The following is a 17,669-nucleotide window of genomic DNA, read 5'->3' as shown; positions in this document are numbered from 1 at the left end:
ACAGGCTGGAAATCCCTACAAGGGCTGGAGCGAGTGGCTTTCAATGCAGGGGAGCAATTTGGGCTGGAATTTGGGGTGTTGCACGGGTAAGAGTGATGCATGGTAAGAGCGATGCCTGCTCAGAGCACCGGCCCGAGGTTTGGCCAGCGGTGCCTTGTGTGGGCTCTGTGTCAGCCTGTTCCCATCAGCAGAGAATAATTCCTTCATCAAAGCCATGGAATGCCTCCGAGAAGGAGCTGCTGAGTTCCCAGAAGGAGCTGATGTGGAAGAAGGGATTGAAAGGTGCCTCTTACGTGCACACAAAGCTCTGGGGAGGGTGTGTGCGTGTCCACGAGGGCCAGAGGCAGGCAGGAGATGAGGCACAGCATCCACAGGGAGCCCGTGGCACGGGGAAAGGGAAAGCAGAGGAGCAGCAGAGAATGAAAGCAGCAGGAACACTTCAAAGGGCATTGCTGATGAGGTCGGGCGAGGGGAATTCTCTCTCAGCTCCAAGATCTGAACCCAGGCACGGACACAGCTCGTTCACTTCTCCAAATAAACCCCACCAACCCTGGGGGTGCGACTCTGGAATTAAAGGAGAAACTTCAGGAGTGGCTCTAGGAGCAGCTGGATTAATACAAATTTTAGGGTTTCTCCCTCTCTTCTTGTTGTTGGGTTTTTTTGGTTGGTTTTGTTGTCACTAATCCAAACAGCCAGCAGTTACTGTATGAGAAAATAGCATTTATTATTGAACAGCTCTGAGCCCTGCTGTTCCCAGGGCCTTGGCAGTGCCCATGCAAGGAAGGCAGGACACAGAGTCCCAAACCAAGTGTGGGAGCAGCCTCCTGACGAGGGGTGTTAGGAGCTGCTGTGCAGCCATCCATGAGGGAGAGGATTTCTCCTGCCCTGGAAATTCACTGACACGCTCTGCTTCGGATTTGAATCGGGATCAGGGCTTGCTGCAAATTTACAAGTGGAAATAAGCCTTTTGCTTTGAGTGGTTGGACAAATAGGCTTCTCTTCCTGCATAAGCTCTTCTGGGGCCTGATCTCTGGGTGGCAGGGAGGCTTTGTGGGCCTGTCTCATTTGCAGGCTCTCATGGCAGTGGCACCAGAGGGTGAATTTGATGCTGTGGCAGCAGAGCTGCTGTGGTTGGGGAGCTGTGCTCCTGCAGCCATCCCAAATGTGAGGGGCACGTTGCCATCAGCAGGGCAGAGCCACTGCCACCCTCTGGAACCTTGGAGCTGGACCAGATCCATGCCAAGGTGTAACTCTGAAGCAGCTCCAATGCATTGAGTTCAGCAAATCCATGCCAGACGTGGGAATTTTTGGTCTAATCCTGGAGTGATTTGGGCAAAATCACTGCTGTGAACACAGAGCAGCCCCAGTGGCAGGGAAAGGACTGCCCCACTCAGCCCTTGCCATTGTTTCTGAGGCACATCCAGCAAAGATTATCTTTTATCTTCCTTTCTTTCAGCCATGGCATTAATTTCTGGCTGTCCCAAAAAAAATACCAAGACCGTCTTCCCCCATCCACCAGGCCAGGTGGGAATCAGCACATCCCAGAAATGCTGATTTATTATCTCCGAGGCTGGCGGCTTTAATACTTGATAAACAGAGATCTGAATGCCAAAGGCTGAGTTTACGTTGTCTGCAACCCTGGATCTCCTGTGGAGGTTTCCTGTGCACGTTCCTCCCCCAGCCCAGGAAGGGAAGGGGTTTTACTGTGAACAATGCAGTGTGAGCCCAGAGTAATCCTCCTCCCAGCCTGTTTTGTGAATGCCAACTGGGCCTGGCTGGTGTCTATTCAGAGGGGTTTTGCTGCAGGCTGAGGAGTTAGCAATTGGAATTTGGAGGGACTCCAGGGGGAATGCTTCTGTCAGCCTGGAGTGACTGCACAGGGGGCAGTGGCATGGGGTGACTGCTCTGTCCCAGGGGACAAACCTCTCCTCACGGGCCACTTCCCTCCTCCTGCCTCATTGCTCTCCATCCAGGAGTTTCTGCTTTCTTCTTCTTCTTCCTTCTCCATCCAGGAGTTTCTGCTTTCTTCTGCAGGTGCTGGAGGGAGGAGGTGACCTGGGAAACCATGAGACCTTTCCAAAGGCTCTGGGTGGCTTTGCCCACCTCCCTGCTGACTCTCCTCTCTCTCAGGACTTTTTTCATAGAAAAGCACAGAGAGAAGAAAGAGAAAACAATTTCTAATTCTGTTCCTTGTTTTGCCCATGTAGAATGTGTTTGGAGAATTGTTTACCTAAGGTAATTACTGAATTAAATTCTAGTGAAGATTGTTTGAGGCTGATGGCAAATCAAATCCACCTCTGTCTAAACTCGAGCGAGAGGGTCACAAGTTGTTAGATATGGGAGTTAGAAAAAGTAGGTTTGTAGTTTTAGTATCTCCTTTAAATAGTATATTAATGCATTATATAATAGTTATAACAAAGAAATCAGTCAGACTTCTGAACTAGAATCACACATCAGCATTTCTTCCCACCAACTTCACCTGCATTTACAATACCTGGCAGTGAGCATGAACACGACTCCTCATGGCAAAACTCCCCAAACTTTCCACTAGTCAAAGAAACAAGCTCTGCTCCTAACTCCTCTTTGCTGGTTGCGTTTATTTGTGATTGAAAAAATATATAAATATTGGGGGAAAAAAATCAGTGGATCAATGGTACTTTAGAGCCTTGCCATGAGGAAGAAGGATTCATGCAGGCTTTGGATTTTGGGGAGCCAGATTTATTTGCCTTCCCTCCTAAGTTGACTCAATTTTCATGTGCCATGAGCCCCTGCCACCCTGAGCACCCACTAAGAGCTGTAAAGTGACTTAATGAGTCATCTCCTCCCGAGCGGGGACAAAAAAATGTCACATTAAATTTCTGTTTGCAAATTTTTCAAACGCGTGGCTCCGGCTCTCTGACACAAAATGAGCTCACAGTGGAAACTGTCTGCAGGGCTGCGTTTCCATGGGGTTTTGGTGGGGATTTGGTGACATTTCTGGGTTCCAAATCCCGTTCTCATGAGGGGACAGCTAAGCCAGCACCTACACAGAGTTTGGTGGTGGTAAAATTCAATGTTTTCCACAGATTTGTGGCAAGGAGAAAACTTTTAGCAGTGGGGAGAGACCACTGAGTTCAGCTTGTATTTTTGACACCTTTTTTCTCATGGAATTTTCTGTGTTCAAGGCCAGGTTGGGTTTGATTACATTTTATTTTACCCTGATACAAAAAACTGGGACAAGAATTCAGATCTCCCAATGCCTGTCTGTGGTATCTATTCTACCTCTCCAGATCTGAGGCTGAGCCTTCATTGCCTCCTGCCTCAGTTTGCCACCAAACATGGCAAGTTTGGAGGCCAAAAATCCTTTCAGTCATTTAACCCAGTGCTGGGATAAATGAGTAACTGGTTCCCATCTGGAGCATTATGGGGAAATTGGACCTCTGTGGAGGTGAAGTGTTGGAGATGGATAATGGCAGGGATGAGCTGTAAAGGGCTTTTTGTCCTTTTGTGGGCAGCAAAAATCTCTTTTCTCTTTCAAGATAACCTGAGAGGAGCTGGGCTGTGGGCTCACTCCATTTGTCAAGTGATTCTTCTAAATGTATTTAAATACTTTTACAGCCTCTGTTAATGAAACTTTGGTGACCCCGGGGCTCCTGAGGGAATCCATCTGCATCTAAGTGATGGAAAATGAACTCCTTAATGGCTGGGCCTGCTTAGTCAATATAGGATATCGATCCCTGGTGATGAAGGGCTGGATGGGAAGGGGCTTGGTTAAATGGGCTTTATCCTGGGATGAGCAGGGCTGGGCGGGCAGAGATGGATGAAGGAGAGCTGGGAAAATGTAAGTCTCCGATTCAGTGAAAGAAAGAAACGGAGAGTTTCTAGCCAGGGAAAAAACTAGAGAAGAATGTAAATAATTCTTTATCTCTCTTGTTTTTCACATTGTTTATAGTTAAGTTCTATTACTGTGCGTCAAGCACTTTGCACTAATAGTGTAAGTTGTTTTTACTTCAGAACAAATAAAGTTAGTCCTCACAAAACTCTGTATAAAAAAGTGGTGTATTTTGAATAAATCAGAGTTTTACTCTCACAACCTTCTAAATCAAGTCTATTCATTCCCATCTTGCCTCAACAGCAACAGGAAAACACCAAATTTTCCCTGCTAACTGCAGGGGTTTAGGAGAGCCTGACAAACTGAGGTGGTGGTGCTTGAAGGACACAGCCCAAGATCTGATTGCAATCTCTCTTTTCTGTTTCTGCCTGGCTCTGGGGCTCTCCTCACCCCAAAATGTTGCAGCATTTCTGAGAGAGAGAGGGCAAAATTTATGTTTGGAATGAGATTTGAGCTACTCCAGCCTGGGCCTCAGATCTGGGCCTTGCGAGGCCTTCCAGCCTCTGACGCAGTTAGAAATTAAAATTTGTGGCTCAGTTAGAAATTAAGAGTTTGTGGCTCAGTTAGAAATTAAGAGTTTGTGGCACAGTTAGAAATTAAGAGTTTGTGACACAGAAATTGTATTAAGGTGTGATGGGGAGCACTGGGCTGTCTGGGTGTGAAGTAGCACAGGTTTATAGTGTGAGGTTTAGGCCACTTTAAGGCAAAGATAAACAATGTCAGCTTGCCAATCAGAGTGCCTTTTTAAACTGTAAACTGTATAAAAGTGTATAAAAACTGCCATCTTCTCTCGAATAAATGGAGAATGTTGCATTAATCATATTGGTTGGATGTGTGTTCTGTCCTGTCCAGCTTTCCCATTATCTGAGGTCCCTGGCTGCACCAAAAACTTTGGATGTCCCAATTTCCTCCTCTGTGAAGGAGAGATGTCTCTCCCAAACCCAGTCCTGCTGCCAACAAATCCCATTTCCTCTTGCCACAGCTGATTCAGCAGGGGCAGGGAAATCAGATCTGGGCAAGGCAGGAGGAGATAAAGGCTGGCACTTCCAGAGAGCCACGAAAGCTGTGCCCTGGGAAGTGCTCTGAAGGGATTGGAATGTTTCTCATCACTTGATGGGACTTATCTTGGGGGAAGGGCTCGTCCTGATCTTGATTTTGGGCTGACAAACTCCCCTGAAGACTTTTTCCTGTTGCTCATCACTGAGGGAAAAAAAAAAACAAAACAAAAAAACCCAAAAAAACCCACAAAAACCAAGGGAGAGAAAACCATACCTGGAAATTTAGGAATCTGCTGCAGGAAGTGGGAATTCCCTGTGTGGCTGTGCCAACACATTGCACAATGGGAAAGGAATGAGATGGGGGAGGGATGAAAGGTTAGAAGAGGGAATATGGAACAAAACCCATATTTTTGGTGTGTTTTGGGTGCAATCCTCCTATAAGCACTGGCAAAAAATGGTGTTGGGTCTTTTAAGAGCCCTGATTTAGCCTTTCATCTCTCCCACAGGGCAAAACACAGCCCAGGGAGCTGGGAATGGAGCCCCAGACGGAGTAAATTGGTCGTGATCCACAGGGTGATGCTGATTTCCATCACAGCGAGGCCAGAACAGCAGGGCTGGCTGGGCTTCACTCAGGGTCCCTCTGCTCTGCCTCAGGGGTGATAGTAAAGGGGTTTTTAAATCATGGGGATCTAGGGTTAAAAGGAAAATTCAGCTTAGTAGGCCCTGGAAAAAAAAAAAAAATACCCTGGGTACATGTAGGCCTTGTACCTTGCTAGAACTGCACCTGTGTAGCTGGTACATGATAAATGATATAATTGTTAGATGTGATGATTGTTTAGTAATTAAATATAATTACTGTTTAATTGTAAGAATAATCATGAGAAACTGTGGTCAGGGACCTAAGAAAGATAATGAGAAACTCATATCAATGTATACGATAGAACAATATAAGTTTAATAATTAATATGTAAGTTATATAAGGATAGAATATAAAATACGTTCAGCTCGAAAGCCGTGTCGGAGTCAGATTTGGGTCTGTACCCCTGATTCCCAGAGCTCTCAATAAAACACCTGCAGATAATCATATCCTGTGATTATTTGTGTTCCTGAATGTTAACAGGGGCATCCCCCTCATTTAAAGGGATTGCAGCAAGAAAAGGCAAGTTTGGGAAAGCTGATAAAACCCTTCTGGCTCTGGAGCAGCTTTGGGTGCCTGCACAGGGCTTGGGGATCTGCAGCGGGCAGAGTTTTAGGAGGGTGGGATGGTGCTGTGGCCCTCAGGGATTCCCACATCCCCTGGCCACCTCCTCAGCTGATAAAAGCTGGCAGAATTGATTTATGGCCACTGAAGATCAGCTGCAGCAGGCCCACATGAGAGCATGGCTGAACGCTCGGCTCCCTCTCCTCTCTCTCCACTTGCCTTCAGTCACTAAAATCTGCTTCATTAACAAACTCTCCCTAATCACTTCTCCTGAGCAGCCGAGCACTCTGCCCACTGGGGCTCTGCGTGGAGCTCCTTCCCAAGGATTTTTCCAGCCAATATCACACACACTTTAATGACTTTTCTTCTCCTTAGCCAGTTGTTGGAGGAGGTGGAGCAGTGGTTCCGCACGGTGGCTGAATGTTAGCTGTGAGTCTGCTGACATCCTGAGCAAACAGACATCTTCCTTCCCTGGAAAGGGGGTGGTCTTTTAGCGAAAAAATAAAAGAAATGTGAGTCAAGGAACTGGTGGAGGTGATGCTCCAGCTTTTAGGGCTGTCGTGGAAAAAGTATAAGGGTCTTTAAGGATTTCAATTTCATATCTTCAAAGGAAAAATTCTTCCAGAAAATGCTAATCTGGAAGCGATTAGATTGTGAGGGAGGGAAAGAAAGGCATGGAAAAGAGCAGGCTCAGTCCTGGAATGATGCTCAGCATTCGTGCTCAGCAGCATCTGTCGATGCTGGTCCTGCGCCCCACGGCTGACAGAGCCCTCTCCCAGCCCCGGATCCCACACTCAGAGCACCTCAGAGCTGTTCTATTCCCATCCTGGCGTGGAGCCACCTGTGTGAGACGTCAGAGTCTCCCCCTCACCGCCCTTCCTCAGCCCCTTTGCCGTGGGGGAGCAGCCCAGCCCAGGCAGCCTCACGTCCCGTGGGCGGCTTGTTTTCCATCCTTCCCCCCTCCCGGTGATGAGGAGGCCTATTTTCATCCCTTTCCATGAGCAGAAATAGCTCGTGCTTGTCGTAAATCACCTCGGCTGCAGATGGTGAGTCACTGGTTGATCAAAGGCGAGACCCTTTTCTGGGGCTGGGAGGAAGAGTAGGTGCTTCAATAAATCATTAGGAATCAGCAGCAAAGAGTGTCCCTCGGGTCTGAGGAGAAAACCTGGCCACCCCCTCCTTTGTCCCCCTGGCCCTGGTGTAAATCACAGATTTTTAGTGTCAGGAGTGGGGGCAATCACAAATTTTAGTGTCATGAGTGGGGACACCTGGTTTAGGATCCCTGTCACAGCCGTTTCTGGGCTTTGCTGCCCTAACCATCAAACCGGGACAACAGCAAGGGGACAGGCACTGCGGCCCATGGGGATGGACGTGCCAGGAGCAGGGAATGAGAAGGGACAGTGTTGGCATGTGCCAGGAGCAGGGAATGAGAAGGGACAGTGTTGGCATGTGCCAGGAGCAGGGAATGAGAAGGGACAGTGTTGGCATGTGCCACTCACCTGCAGAAAACGAGAGGAGGAACGCGGAGTCGGGTGGGATCAGCGTCAGCCGGGCACGGGTGTGACAGGAGCTGTGTGGAGGTGACAGCAGCAGGCAGGCACGGGAAGGGGAAATGCCAGCCTGTGACATGACTGCCTCGGGATCCAGGATAACACACCGGGCACCTGTGGCAGGGTGGGAACGAGACCAGGAGCACCGCGGCAGTGGGGAGAGCAGGAATCCTTCATCTCTCATCCCTCATCCCTCATCCCTCATCCCTCATCCCTCATCCCTCATCCCAAACTTCTCCTTGCGGCTGCAGAGCCATCCCAGGAGGGAGGATGGATCACACAGGGAGCTGTGAGGGCTGCCAGGGAGAAGGGAAGGAGCTGGAGTTGCTCCTGTACCCTGAGCACTCCTCCCTTCTCCTGCGTGTCTCCAGCCAGCCTCCCTGGGAAGGAAGAGCCATCAATGGCTCTTGAGGCAGAGACTCCTCCGAAAGCCAAGCAGATGAAGGGTTTGCCATCTGTGAACAAGTTGTTCCGATCGAATTAGAGAACATTTAACATTTACAGATAATTGGGAACAGCCACCCATTACAAAGGCGGCGGAGGGAAGGGGAGCTTTTGAAAGGCGATTGGAAGCTCCTTGACACATCAGCCAGGGGAGCTTTTCAGACACAACTTCTGAGCCTTTCCAGATGCTTTGTGCTCCTTGCATCCCCGAATCTCGGGAACCAAGAATCCCTCCCTGTATCTCCCTTCTGTCCTCTCCATTAGTGTTTAACTGCCTTTTGCTTTTTCTCCCTGCCAGCACTCAGCCAGCTCCTCTGTGGGAGGTTTTAGCAGGGTTTCCTCTTTGGTCCCATACTGGGCCGTCAGCTGTGAAGCAAAAGGGAAAGAAATTTGCTTTTCTGCTCCATTACTGTCACAATTCCTTTGGCCTGGAGTTGGGCTGTGCAGCCATGGGGAGAGACGGCCCTGAATGCAGAGGCTCCTGTGCTATCCTGACCTCTGCAGGAGAGACCTGGACCTAAAGCTGGTTAGGATTTTATTCAGCCTCTATTACAGAGCAAGATAAATACCTTTATAATAGAAACAAAAATAATTTTTTTTGTAGATTAAAAAAAAAAAGTAAAATACTCTCCTTTATGCTCAAAAATACATTCTCCTCTTTTTATCCTTGTGCTTCCTTAATGTGTTTTTACATCAACAGTATTAAGAAAAGCACGTTTGTCACCCTTTTCTTTTGAGCGCCAAAGGAGCTCAAATTCTCCAAAACACAAAAAGAGATGATTTCCATCCCAAATTTCCTCTGAAAAAGAACTGGCATTTCTCAAGCAGTAATTGCCTCGCAGCAGTGCTGGTAATTTCCCTGCATCTGCTGCAGAGATACCCAAGGGCTGAAGCCATAAAGCTGCAGCTGCCCTTTGGCTGGCAGGAGCCTCGGGGATGGATTTTGGGCAGTGCACCCAAGGCTTGGCCTCTGCTCCCAGAGCCGTGGGCAATTCCAGGAGCAGAGCTGTGGGATGCCAGTGGGGTTGCTGTGCCTCGCAGGGAAGGGAACCCGCACAGGGAATGGATAGGTTCATGTTTGCATGTCTTCTTAGAAGGAAATGAGTGCCCAGAAAAGTTCTGGATGCTCTGGAGGTGTTCAAATCCAGGCTGGACAGAGCTTGGAGCAACCTGGGCCAGCGGAAGGTGTAGAACAAAAGGAAGAGTGCTGGAGGTCACCTCTAGGTCAGGGGTGGCTCTGTGTGGTGGAAAAGTCTCTCCTCCAGCCCGAGCTCCCAAAGAAAACTCAGCAGTCTCTGTTGTTCGGTCTCAAGGCAGTTTATTGCAAGTTATCTAAAAGATTTTCTTCTGGGGCTGCTGTGGTTTGCTCACAGCTCAGGCAGAGGCACACACACACCCTGACATCCTCTCTGACCCCGACTGCTTCTTCTCTCCCACCCAGGGCTGCTGCTCTCTTTTATATGGTACATTACGTGTTACATGGTTACAGTTTTTCCCAATGCCTATTACCTATATTAAATGGTGCTTTTCTATCTTTTATATGGTACGTTACGTGTTACATGTTTACAGTTTTTCCCCAATGCCTATTACCTATATTAAATGGTGATTTTCTACTCTAAACCAATCTGTGAGTGCCAACATCACCAAGAACATGGAGGTAAGGAAGGAGAAAGAGGGAGAACAGGGCAGGCCCAAATCCCAAATCCATCTTAAAACCTCTGACCCCCATGTACAAAACCAAAACCCCCCTGTACAGCACTCAAAAATTCCTCCCCCTACTTTGTGACTACTTCTACTATAACATCTAAACTTTTGTGACTTCTTGTTCTTCCTGCAAAGTTGGTAACTCATTCCATGGCTCAAACCCAAAATCACAGCTGTTTGCAGCTGCCTGCCAGGGTCTCAAATGCTTCTGACCAGGGCCTGGAACCTCCAAAATGTCTGAGGGACATTTTCAGTTCTGACAGAAGGGGGTGGAACAAAGTGATCTTTAAGCTCCTTTCCAACCCAGCCCATTCCGAGAGTCTGTAAAACAGCAAACCGAGGTTTTTCCCACCGAAACATCTCAGGAATCCCGTGTGGGACGCTGGTAAGACACGGGCACAGCTCGGACCCTGTCCCTGTGCCCCCTTTGCCAGGCTGTCCCCAGCAGGAGATGTGCAGGACCCTGACAGACATCTAGTGGCATTTCCTATAACTACAGGATCCTGGGGCTGCCCGGGATGAGCGGGGGTGCTCGAGGTGCCCAGGGTGCACAGGGTGCACAGGCAGGCCATGGTGGGCACAGGGATGGTTGGTGGGCACAGGGATGGATGGATGGATGGATGGATGGATGGATGGATGGATGGATGGATGGTGAGAACAGGCAGGGGTGGATGGATGGATGGTGGGCACAGGGATGGATGGTGGGAACAGGGCGGGATGGATGAATGGATGGATGGATGGTGGGCACAGGCAGGGATGGATGGTGGGCACAGGGAGGGATGGATGGATGGATGGATGGATGGATGGATGGATGGATGGTGAGAACAGGCAGGGGTGGATGGATGGATGGTGGGCACAGGGATGGATGGTGGGAACAGGGATGGATGGTGGGCACAGGCAGGGATGGTGGGCACAGGCAGGGATGGATGGATGGATGGTGGGCACAGGGATGGATGGTGAGGACAGGCAGGGGTGGATGGATGGATGGATGGATGGATGGATGGATGGATGGATGGATGAATGGATGGATGGATGGTGGGCACAGGGATGGATGGTGGGCACAGGCAGGGATGGATGGTGGGCACAGGGATGGATGGCGGGCACAGGGATGGATGGCGGGCACAGGGATGGATGGCGGGCACAGGGATGGATGGCGGGCACAGGCAGGGATGGATGGCGGACACAGGGAGGGATGGCGGGCACAGGGATGGATGGTGGGCACAGGGAGGGATGGTGGGCACAGGGAGGGATGGATGGCGGGCACAGGGATGGATGGTGGGCACAGGGATGGATGGTGGGCACAGGGAGGGATGGTGGGCACAGGGATGGATGGTGGGCAGCCCATCCCCGCCGCTCCCCGGGGCCGCACGTGCCCGCACCCCGGCTGCGAGCATGAGCAAATGCCTCCAAGGGGGTGTCAGACACAGTTAGAGTGAAAGGCGATATTTATACCGGAGTGTGGGGGAAGGTGTCACATCACATCACGCTCATGCTCCGGCGCCCGAGACGCGGGGATGGGAGGGCCGGAGGCAGCGGAGGAGCCGCTCCGGGAACGCGGATCCCTCGCTGGAGCCCAGCCCGAGCGGGGCTTTCCTGGGGCACCAGAGCGGGGCACGTCTCTGCTGGGTGCTGGGATCGCCTGGCGGGGTCACCCGGCTCTGGCAGCCACCGTGCCTGGCCCTGCTCTGCTTTCCCATGGGGAAAATAAACTCCAGGTAGCTCCATGACCTTAAGTATTGTAAATGTAGGCGAACCCCATGGGAAGGAATGAGGATGTCTGACTCAATTCAGAAGGCTGAATTATTTCTTTATTAGAACTATGCTAAAATACATTAATATACTGTATGAAAGGAGGATTCTAAAACTCCATACTACTTTCTCTGACTCCAACACAACTCATGACCCTCTCTGAGAATCCAGACCCAAGTGGGTTGTGTTGGCCACCAGGCTCAAACAATCCTCACCAGAATCCAACCAAGCATCACCCCAGGTAAACAATTCTCCACACACATAGGAAAAACAAGGAGCAGAACTAGAATTTGTTTTCTCTTTCATTTCTCTCTGTGCACCTCTATGAAAAATCCTGAGAGGGAGAGAAATGTGCTTGCCACACTTTAAGCACTGCTCCGTTGTGACTTTTGTGCATGGGCAGATCCCACTGTGTGTCAGCTGGCTTAGGAGCACAGCCTTGCTGACAAACCTCCCTCACCAAGCTGAGATTCAGTGCTGTAATCTTTTGAACCAACAGTTCTTTGGAAAAGCTGTGTCCCTGCACTCAGCTGGGATTGTGCCGCTCCCTCCCTGGACTCTGCGTGCCCAGCTCTTCCCAAAGAAGCCAAGGCCAGGTCTCAGAGCTGCAGTTTCCCTGGATCCTGCATGGAAATTCCCTCACATGCTGCACAGACAGTGCTGAGAGCTCCTAGACACACACACACATTTCTGTGCATGCATCCCCTCCTGGCAGTGCACAGCAGGACATGGTGCAGTGCAGCACAGCCATCCCAGCCTTCTCTGGGGGCTGATTCCCCGGGAAGAGCTTTTGGCAGCTGCCTTTTCGCCCTGCTCAAGCTCTGGAGCATCTCCCGAGGGCAGGCAGCGCTGCTGGTGACAGCTCCGGGCTGTCCCCACGGGGAATGGCTCAGGGAATGTGCAGCTGAGCCCTCCCTGCTCTGCCCTGGGGTCCCCTGTGAGTGACTCAAATCCAGCCACGCTGCCCCACAGTCCCTCGTGGGTCAGCCCAGCCCAGCCCAGCTCTTCCCCCTGTTTCTCCCACCACGAGTTTCCTTTTTGGGCACTCAGCTGCTCAGTGCCTGCAGGGATCAGTGCTCTCTCCCGAGGTGGTTTGAGGTCACTTTGTGATGCTTGTCCCTCTCTCAGCCCCTAAATTATCAGGCTAGCCCAGAGATACGAGGCCTTGAGGGGAGGAACATCAGGAGATGGGCAAAGATTCAAAGGAGGCTCTAACCCCCATGTGGTTGTCCAGATCTTTATTCCATGAGATCCGGGGGGAAGAGAAGGGGAAAGAGGGCAAACAGGAAATGTCAGGGGTTTATCCAAGGCTCTGGACAGGGAGGGCTTCTTGCCTCTCTGCCAACCCCATCAGGGCAGGAAGGAGAAGTCCAGGCTTATCTGATCAGAGTCACAGGGATCCCGGGAAATGGGGAAAAGCACAGCCCGAGTGCAATATAACAAATTTGAGCATCACATCTCTGCCCAGCAGTGCAGACCTCATCACTGCTGGCGTGGCAGTGCCAGCTTTGTTCCTCCGCCATGGGAGTGTCACTGCAGTGCCAGCGTGGTCGGGGTGACCTTGGTTTTGTTGTTTGCCCTTCTGAGGCTGCTTCGCAGTGCCTGCAGCGCTGCAGCTGCAGTGCCTGGCTGGGGACGGCAGCGCTGGCTGCAGGAGGGAGGCTGGGCTCTCCCTGGCAGAGGCACCAGCTCCTGCCCGCTCTGCAAGGAGAAAGCAAATATTAATTTTCCCAGGGAAATGCTCAGCCCGAGGCTGAGCCAGCCCTGAACTGTCAGGTTGCACTGTCAGTGGGGATCGTCAGCAGGCAGAGGTGGCATCAGCACGCAGAGGTGGCATCAGCACGCAGAGGTGGCATCAGCACATTGAGGAAAGATGCCCTTGTTAAGTTATCACCCAAGGCTGGGCTCCTTCACTCCAGGCATGAAAAAGAGACAGGAGAAAACAGGGATAAAAGCAAAGCTGGCATTTAAACCCCAGAGGGAAAAGGCTGGAGCACCTTGATAGGTGTGGCTTGTGGTTAGTGGTGATTTTTGGCTGCTCTGGGGAGGGAAAGGTGCTGGAAATGTTCAGGGAGAGCCTTTCAGAAGGTTGTAGGCTGTGTGTTATTGCACAGAGGTGTGCTGGGTGCACTTTATTTGGATTGTATGGCCTGGACAGCACATCCCTGTTATCTCCATGATCTCTATGGCCTGGTTAGCACATCCCTGTCATTCCCATGATTTCTATGGCCTGGTTAGCACATCCCTGTCATTCCCATGATCTCTATGGCCTGGTTAGCACATCCCTGTCATTCCCATGATTTCTATGGCCTGGTTAGCACATCCCTGTCATTCCCATGATCTCTATGGCCTGGTTAGCACATCCCTGTCATTCCCATGATTTCTATGGCCTGGTTAGCACATCCCTGTCATTCCCATGATCTCTATGGCCTGGTTAGCACATCCCTGTCATTCCCATGATCTCTATGGCCTGGTTAGCACATCCCTGTCATTCCCATGATTTCTATGGCCTGGTTAGCACCCCCCTGTTGTTTCCAGAAGAGGAGTGCACAGGCCAGCTGTGAGGATGCTGGAGTGTGACAGCCCAGAGAAATCCCAGAACATTTCCCAGCGGGATCAAGCCCAGCCAGGGGTCCCCACTGGCTCCCTGCACGCCCCACAGCACGGGTGGCACCGTGGTGACGGGGCTGTCAGCACAGATGTCACCTCTGAGGAGGGGTGGCTGTCAGTGGGTGACACTGCCAGCTCCGTGTCACCCTCACAGCCCGGGCACACCACGGCTGAGTCACTGCCTGTGCCAAAGCTCAGCATTGGGTCCCAATGGGGGTGACAGGGGGGGACACCTGTGGGTCCTGGGTGTCCCTGGGCACTGCCCACGCCCGTGGCACGAGGCTGTGGCACGTCCAGCCCTGCTCCCTGCATGGAGCTCGTCCTCACCCCGCTCCCTGCAGTGACTAAGGCAGCCTGGCATTTACCCAGGGTTTATTTGGACACTCCAGAGCCAGCTGCAGACGTTTTTTTCATTTGCTTTTTGTCTGACTTCATGCCCTTTTGGTGATTGCTTATAAACTCGGCGTGGAGAAGGGACTGAGGCTCGCTGCTTGCAGGGGAAGGAGGCTCATGCTGCATCCACCAGAGGCAGACAGACCACGAGGGAGTCAAGCTGAGAGAGAAGAAAAAAAAACCCAAATGAATTATCTGTCCTGGAAACAGCGTGTTCTTTTTACAATTTTAGGGAAAGATTTATCCTCTCCTTTCTCTGACAGCAGAGTTTGCAGTGTTGCTGTTAAGTTGGGGCCAGCCTGGATTAAGTGTGCAATCTCAGCGTCTGATTAGCTCTATTTGCTGTGTTTTTATTGACCTATGCAAGAGGGAAATCTAGGTCAGGCCGGGCTGATGAGGCTGGAGCTGGCTCTGCAATATAAATCAGTACAAACGAGGCCATCCAGCCGCTGAGCCATCAAATCACGCTCTGGGCTGGGTGGCCTCCAAAGTGTCCAGGGGACATAATTAGGAACTTTCCCCAGCTGTCAGTCAGACTGGGAGCCCGCTTTGGAGGCTGAGGGTTGTTTTAGGAGCTGCTCCTGGTTTCTGGGTGAGGTGCATTTTATCTGCAGATAGAAACGGGCCCTGCCTGGCTGTGACTCCGTGTTTCTGTGCACACAGGAGGGATGGAGACAGCTGAAGGAAGCCTGCAGGGCTGAGATGAGTTTTAGTGCAGAAGCAGGAGGGGAGGGCAGAATCTTTTACCCAGACCTTATTGATGGCTTTTGCCACGCACAGCCAAAGGGGAGGCAGGGGAGACTGCGTGCTCCTGGCAGTCCTGAATCTGCTCTACCATTGCCACTCCAGGTTTGGCTGGATCAGAGCAGGGATCAGCCTGTGACCCCGTCTGCAGCTGCATCAGTCACCCTGCTCGGGGGGAAAGAGCAGCGATGGCTGTGACAGGCTGATTCCAGCTGCCTCCACCGCTGGAAAAGCTCTTTGCAGGGAGACAAAGGTGTCTGGTGCTGGAAGTTTCCAGGCTGGGAAGCAGGGAGCAGCCTCAGCTGGTGCTGTCTGGGGCGTGTGGTGTGCTGGGAGCGCCGTGTCACACAGCATCAGCTTCACTCTCAGCAGGGCCGAGGCGCGGTGACAGCGCAGGGCACCCTGCGAGGGGACGGGGGTGTCACCCTGATCCTTAAGATTTTCTAAAGCCTTCTGAGTTTGCATTCTCTTGGAGAACCTTCCCACACAATTTCTGTAAACAACATATTGTTTACATTCTTTTATGGGGGTGGGGAAATTTGATGTACTGGTGGTTTGTCCAATGTCTTTGGAGAGGTGGCCCATTCACTCTCCAATCCAATGTCACCTTTGGGAAAGCATAAAAGTCGGAGTTGGATAATAAACCTTCTTCTTTACCTTGCTAATAGCAGGTGGCTCTTGTCGTGCTTTCACGTGTCCTACAGTGACACAGGGGAGCAGCACGGCCACGCTCGGGGGGCACAGCCCCAAGTGGGCACCCAGACAGGGGTGCTGTGGGCACAGAGGGCAGGGCAGGCTGTCCCTGCTGCCGGGCTCCCCGCGGGGCTCTCAGAAGGCGCTGCTGGCTCAGCTCAGCTCAGCTCAGCTCAGCTCAGCGAGGTGAGCTCAGGTCAGCGTCACGTTGTGCTGCCAAGAGCCACACACGCCGTGGCCTGGCAGCGCCCCGGCCACGGGGAGCTGGCCCTGGGGAAGGTCACCTGAAACGTAAGTTTTAAGGAATTTAGAGATTTTAGAGGAGCTAAGATTTTAGTTAGAGATAAGCCTTACTGGAGTTAATTAAAATAAATGAGTAGGCCTTGATGAAGTTAAGAGTTAGTAGTTAACTAATAACTGATTGCTTGTCAGCACAATGTTGAGTTAGCTGGGTTTATAATGAAGAATACACAAACTGACAAAGAACTTTTAGGAACATCAGACAAGTGTGGACCTCTGTTATGAAACCAACTGAAGACAAGGAATGGGAGTTCTACCAAGAGTTCATTTGTCATATTGGCATTGAAAAGGTGGAAAGGTCAGAAGGAGGAAGACTTCATTGATTTCCTCATTTTGGGACCCCTCCCATGGAAGGGACACCGACCCATTCCAAGGAACAAACCACGCATGCTGAATGGCTTTTGGAGTGATCAGCATAGGAAGGGAGGAATGGGATGTACCAAAATGATGAATATGGATTTGTATTTTAAATATTCAATACTTGTATGGATAAAAGGGCTCTGTAATCACCTGGAAGCTGCGGTGTGGATTTGGGAGCGATCCCACACACAATAAACACACACTGTCTAACTTTAAACTGTTAGAGAGATTCTGTCCGTCACAGCTGGATATTGGTACTAGATCAATATCCAGATTTTTTAATAGATCAGCCTGGATGGGGAGGGTGGCTGGGGTCCGTTTTTGGGGGAGCCGTGTGCGGAGGGAGGCAGAGCTCCTGCCTCCTTGAGAACCTCACAGGCCTCAGTGGACCTGCAGTCCTCTCCCACCTGGAGGCTTCTGGAGCGATTTTGGAACGTGTGGAGCAGTGGCACCTTCAGTGGGAGTGTCAGGAAATGCCCTTTTGGGAACGGGGAGAACCCACCAGCGTTTGTACAGCTCCACACCCAGTGGAGTGCAGGTGTCCAGCGCTCTTCTTCTGGGGAAAATCCAGTCAGGAAAACAAGAGGAATGTCAGATTTTATGGAAAGAGAGAGAGACCTGTTGGAGATGCAAGGAATACTCCACTGAAGCCGTTCAGCCCAGCCCATTTCCAAGGAGATGCTCCCTTGGGTGAGGCTGGAGGATCCAGGGGCACCCGGAGCTGTCTGTCCTGCTGGGGGGAGCAGCGCCCGGGCAGAGCTGGCCCTGCCTCCCCAGGCATTGGCATTCCCTCCACACGCTGCTCCTGCCTCCCTCCCCTGCTTCATGGCTGTGATTTACTCACGTCACAGGCGCAGCATCGCGGAATTGAATTTACGGGAGGCTGAATTTATGATTAGAGAAATTAACCCTTCGCCACTTGGTGCCTCCCCCAGCCCTTTCTGCGTGCAGCACCTCTGCAGCACTCTGCCTGCCCAGGGAAGACCCGAATTCCTGCAGGAATGAAGGGATCAGGGAAAGGGTTCCATGGGAATCTGGGCATCCAAACTTCC

This window comes from Lonchura striata, chromosome 23, assembly GCF_046129695.1.
Source record: "Lonchura striata isolate bLonStr1 chromosome 23, bLonStr1.mat, whole genome shotgun sequence".
Lineage (NCBI taxonomy): Eukaryota > Metazoa > Chordata > Aves > Passeriformes > Estrildidae > Lonchura > Lonchura striata.
The sequence above is the reverse complement of the archived record's forward strand: the minus strand, read 5'-3'. Positions refer to the sequence as shown.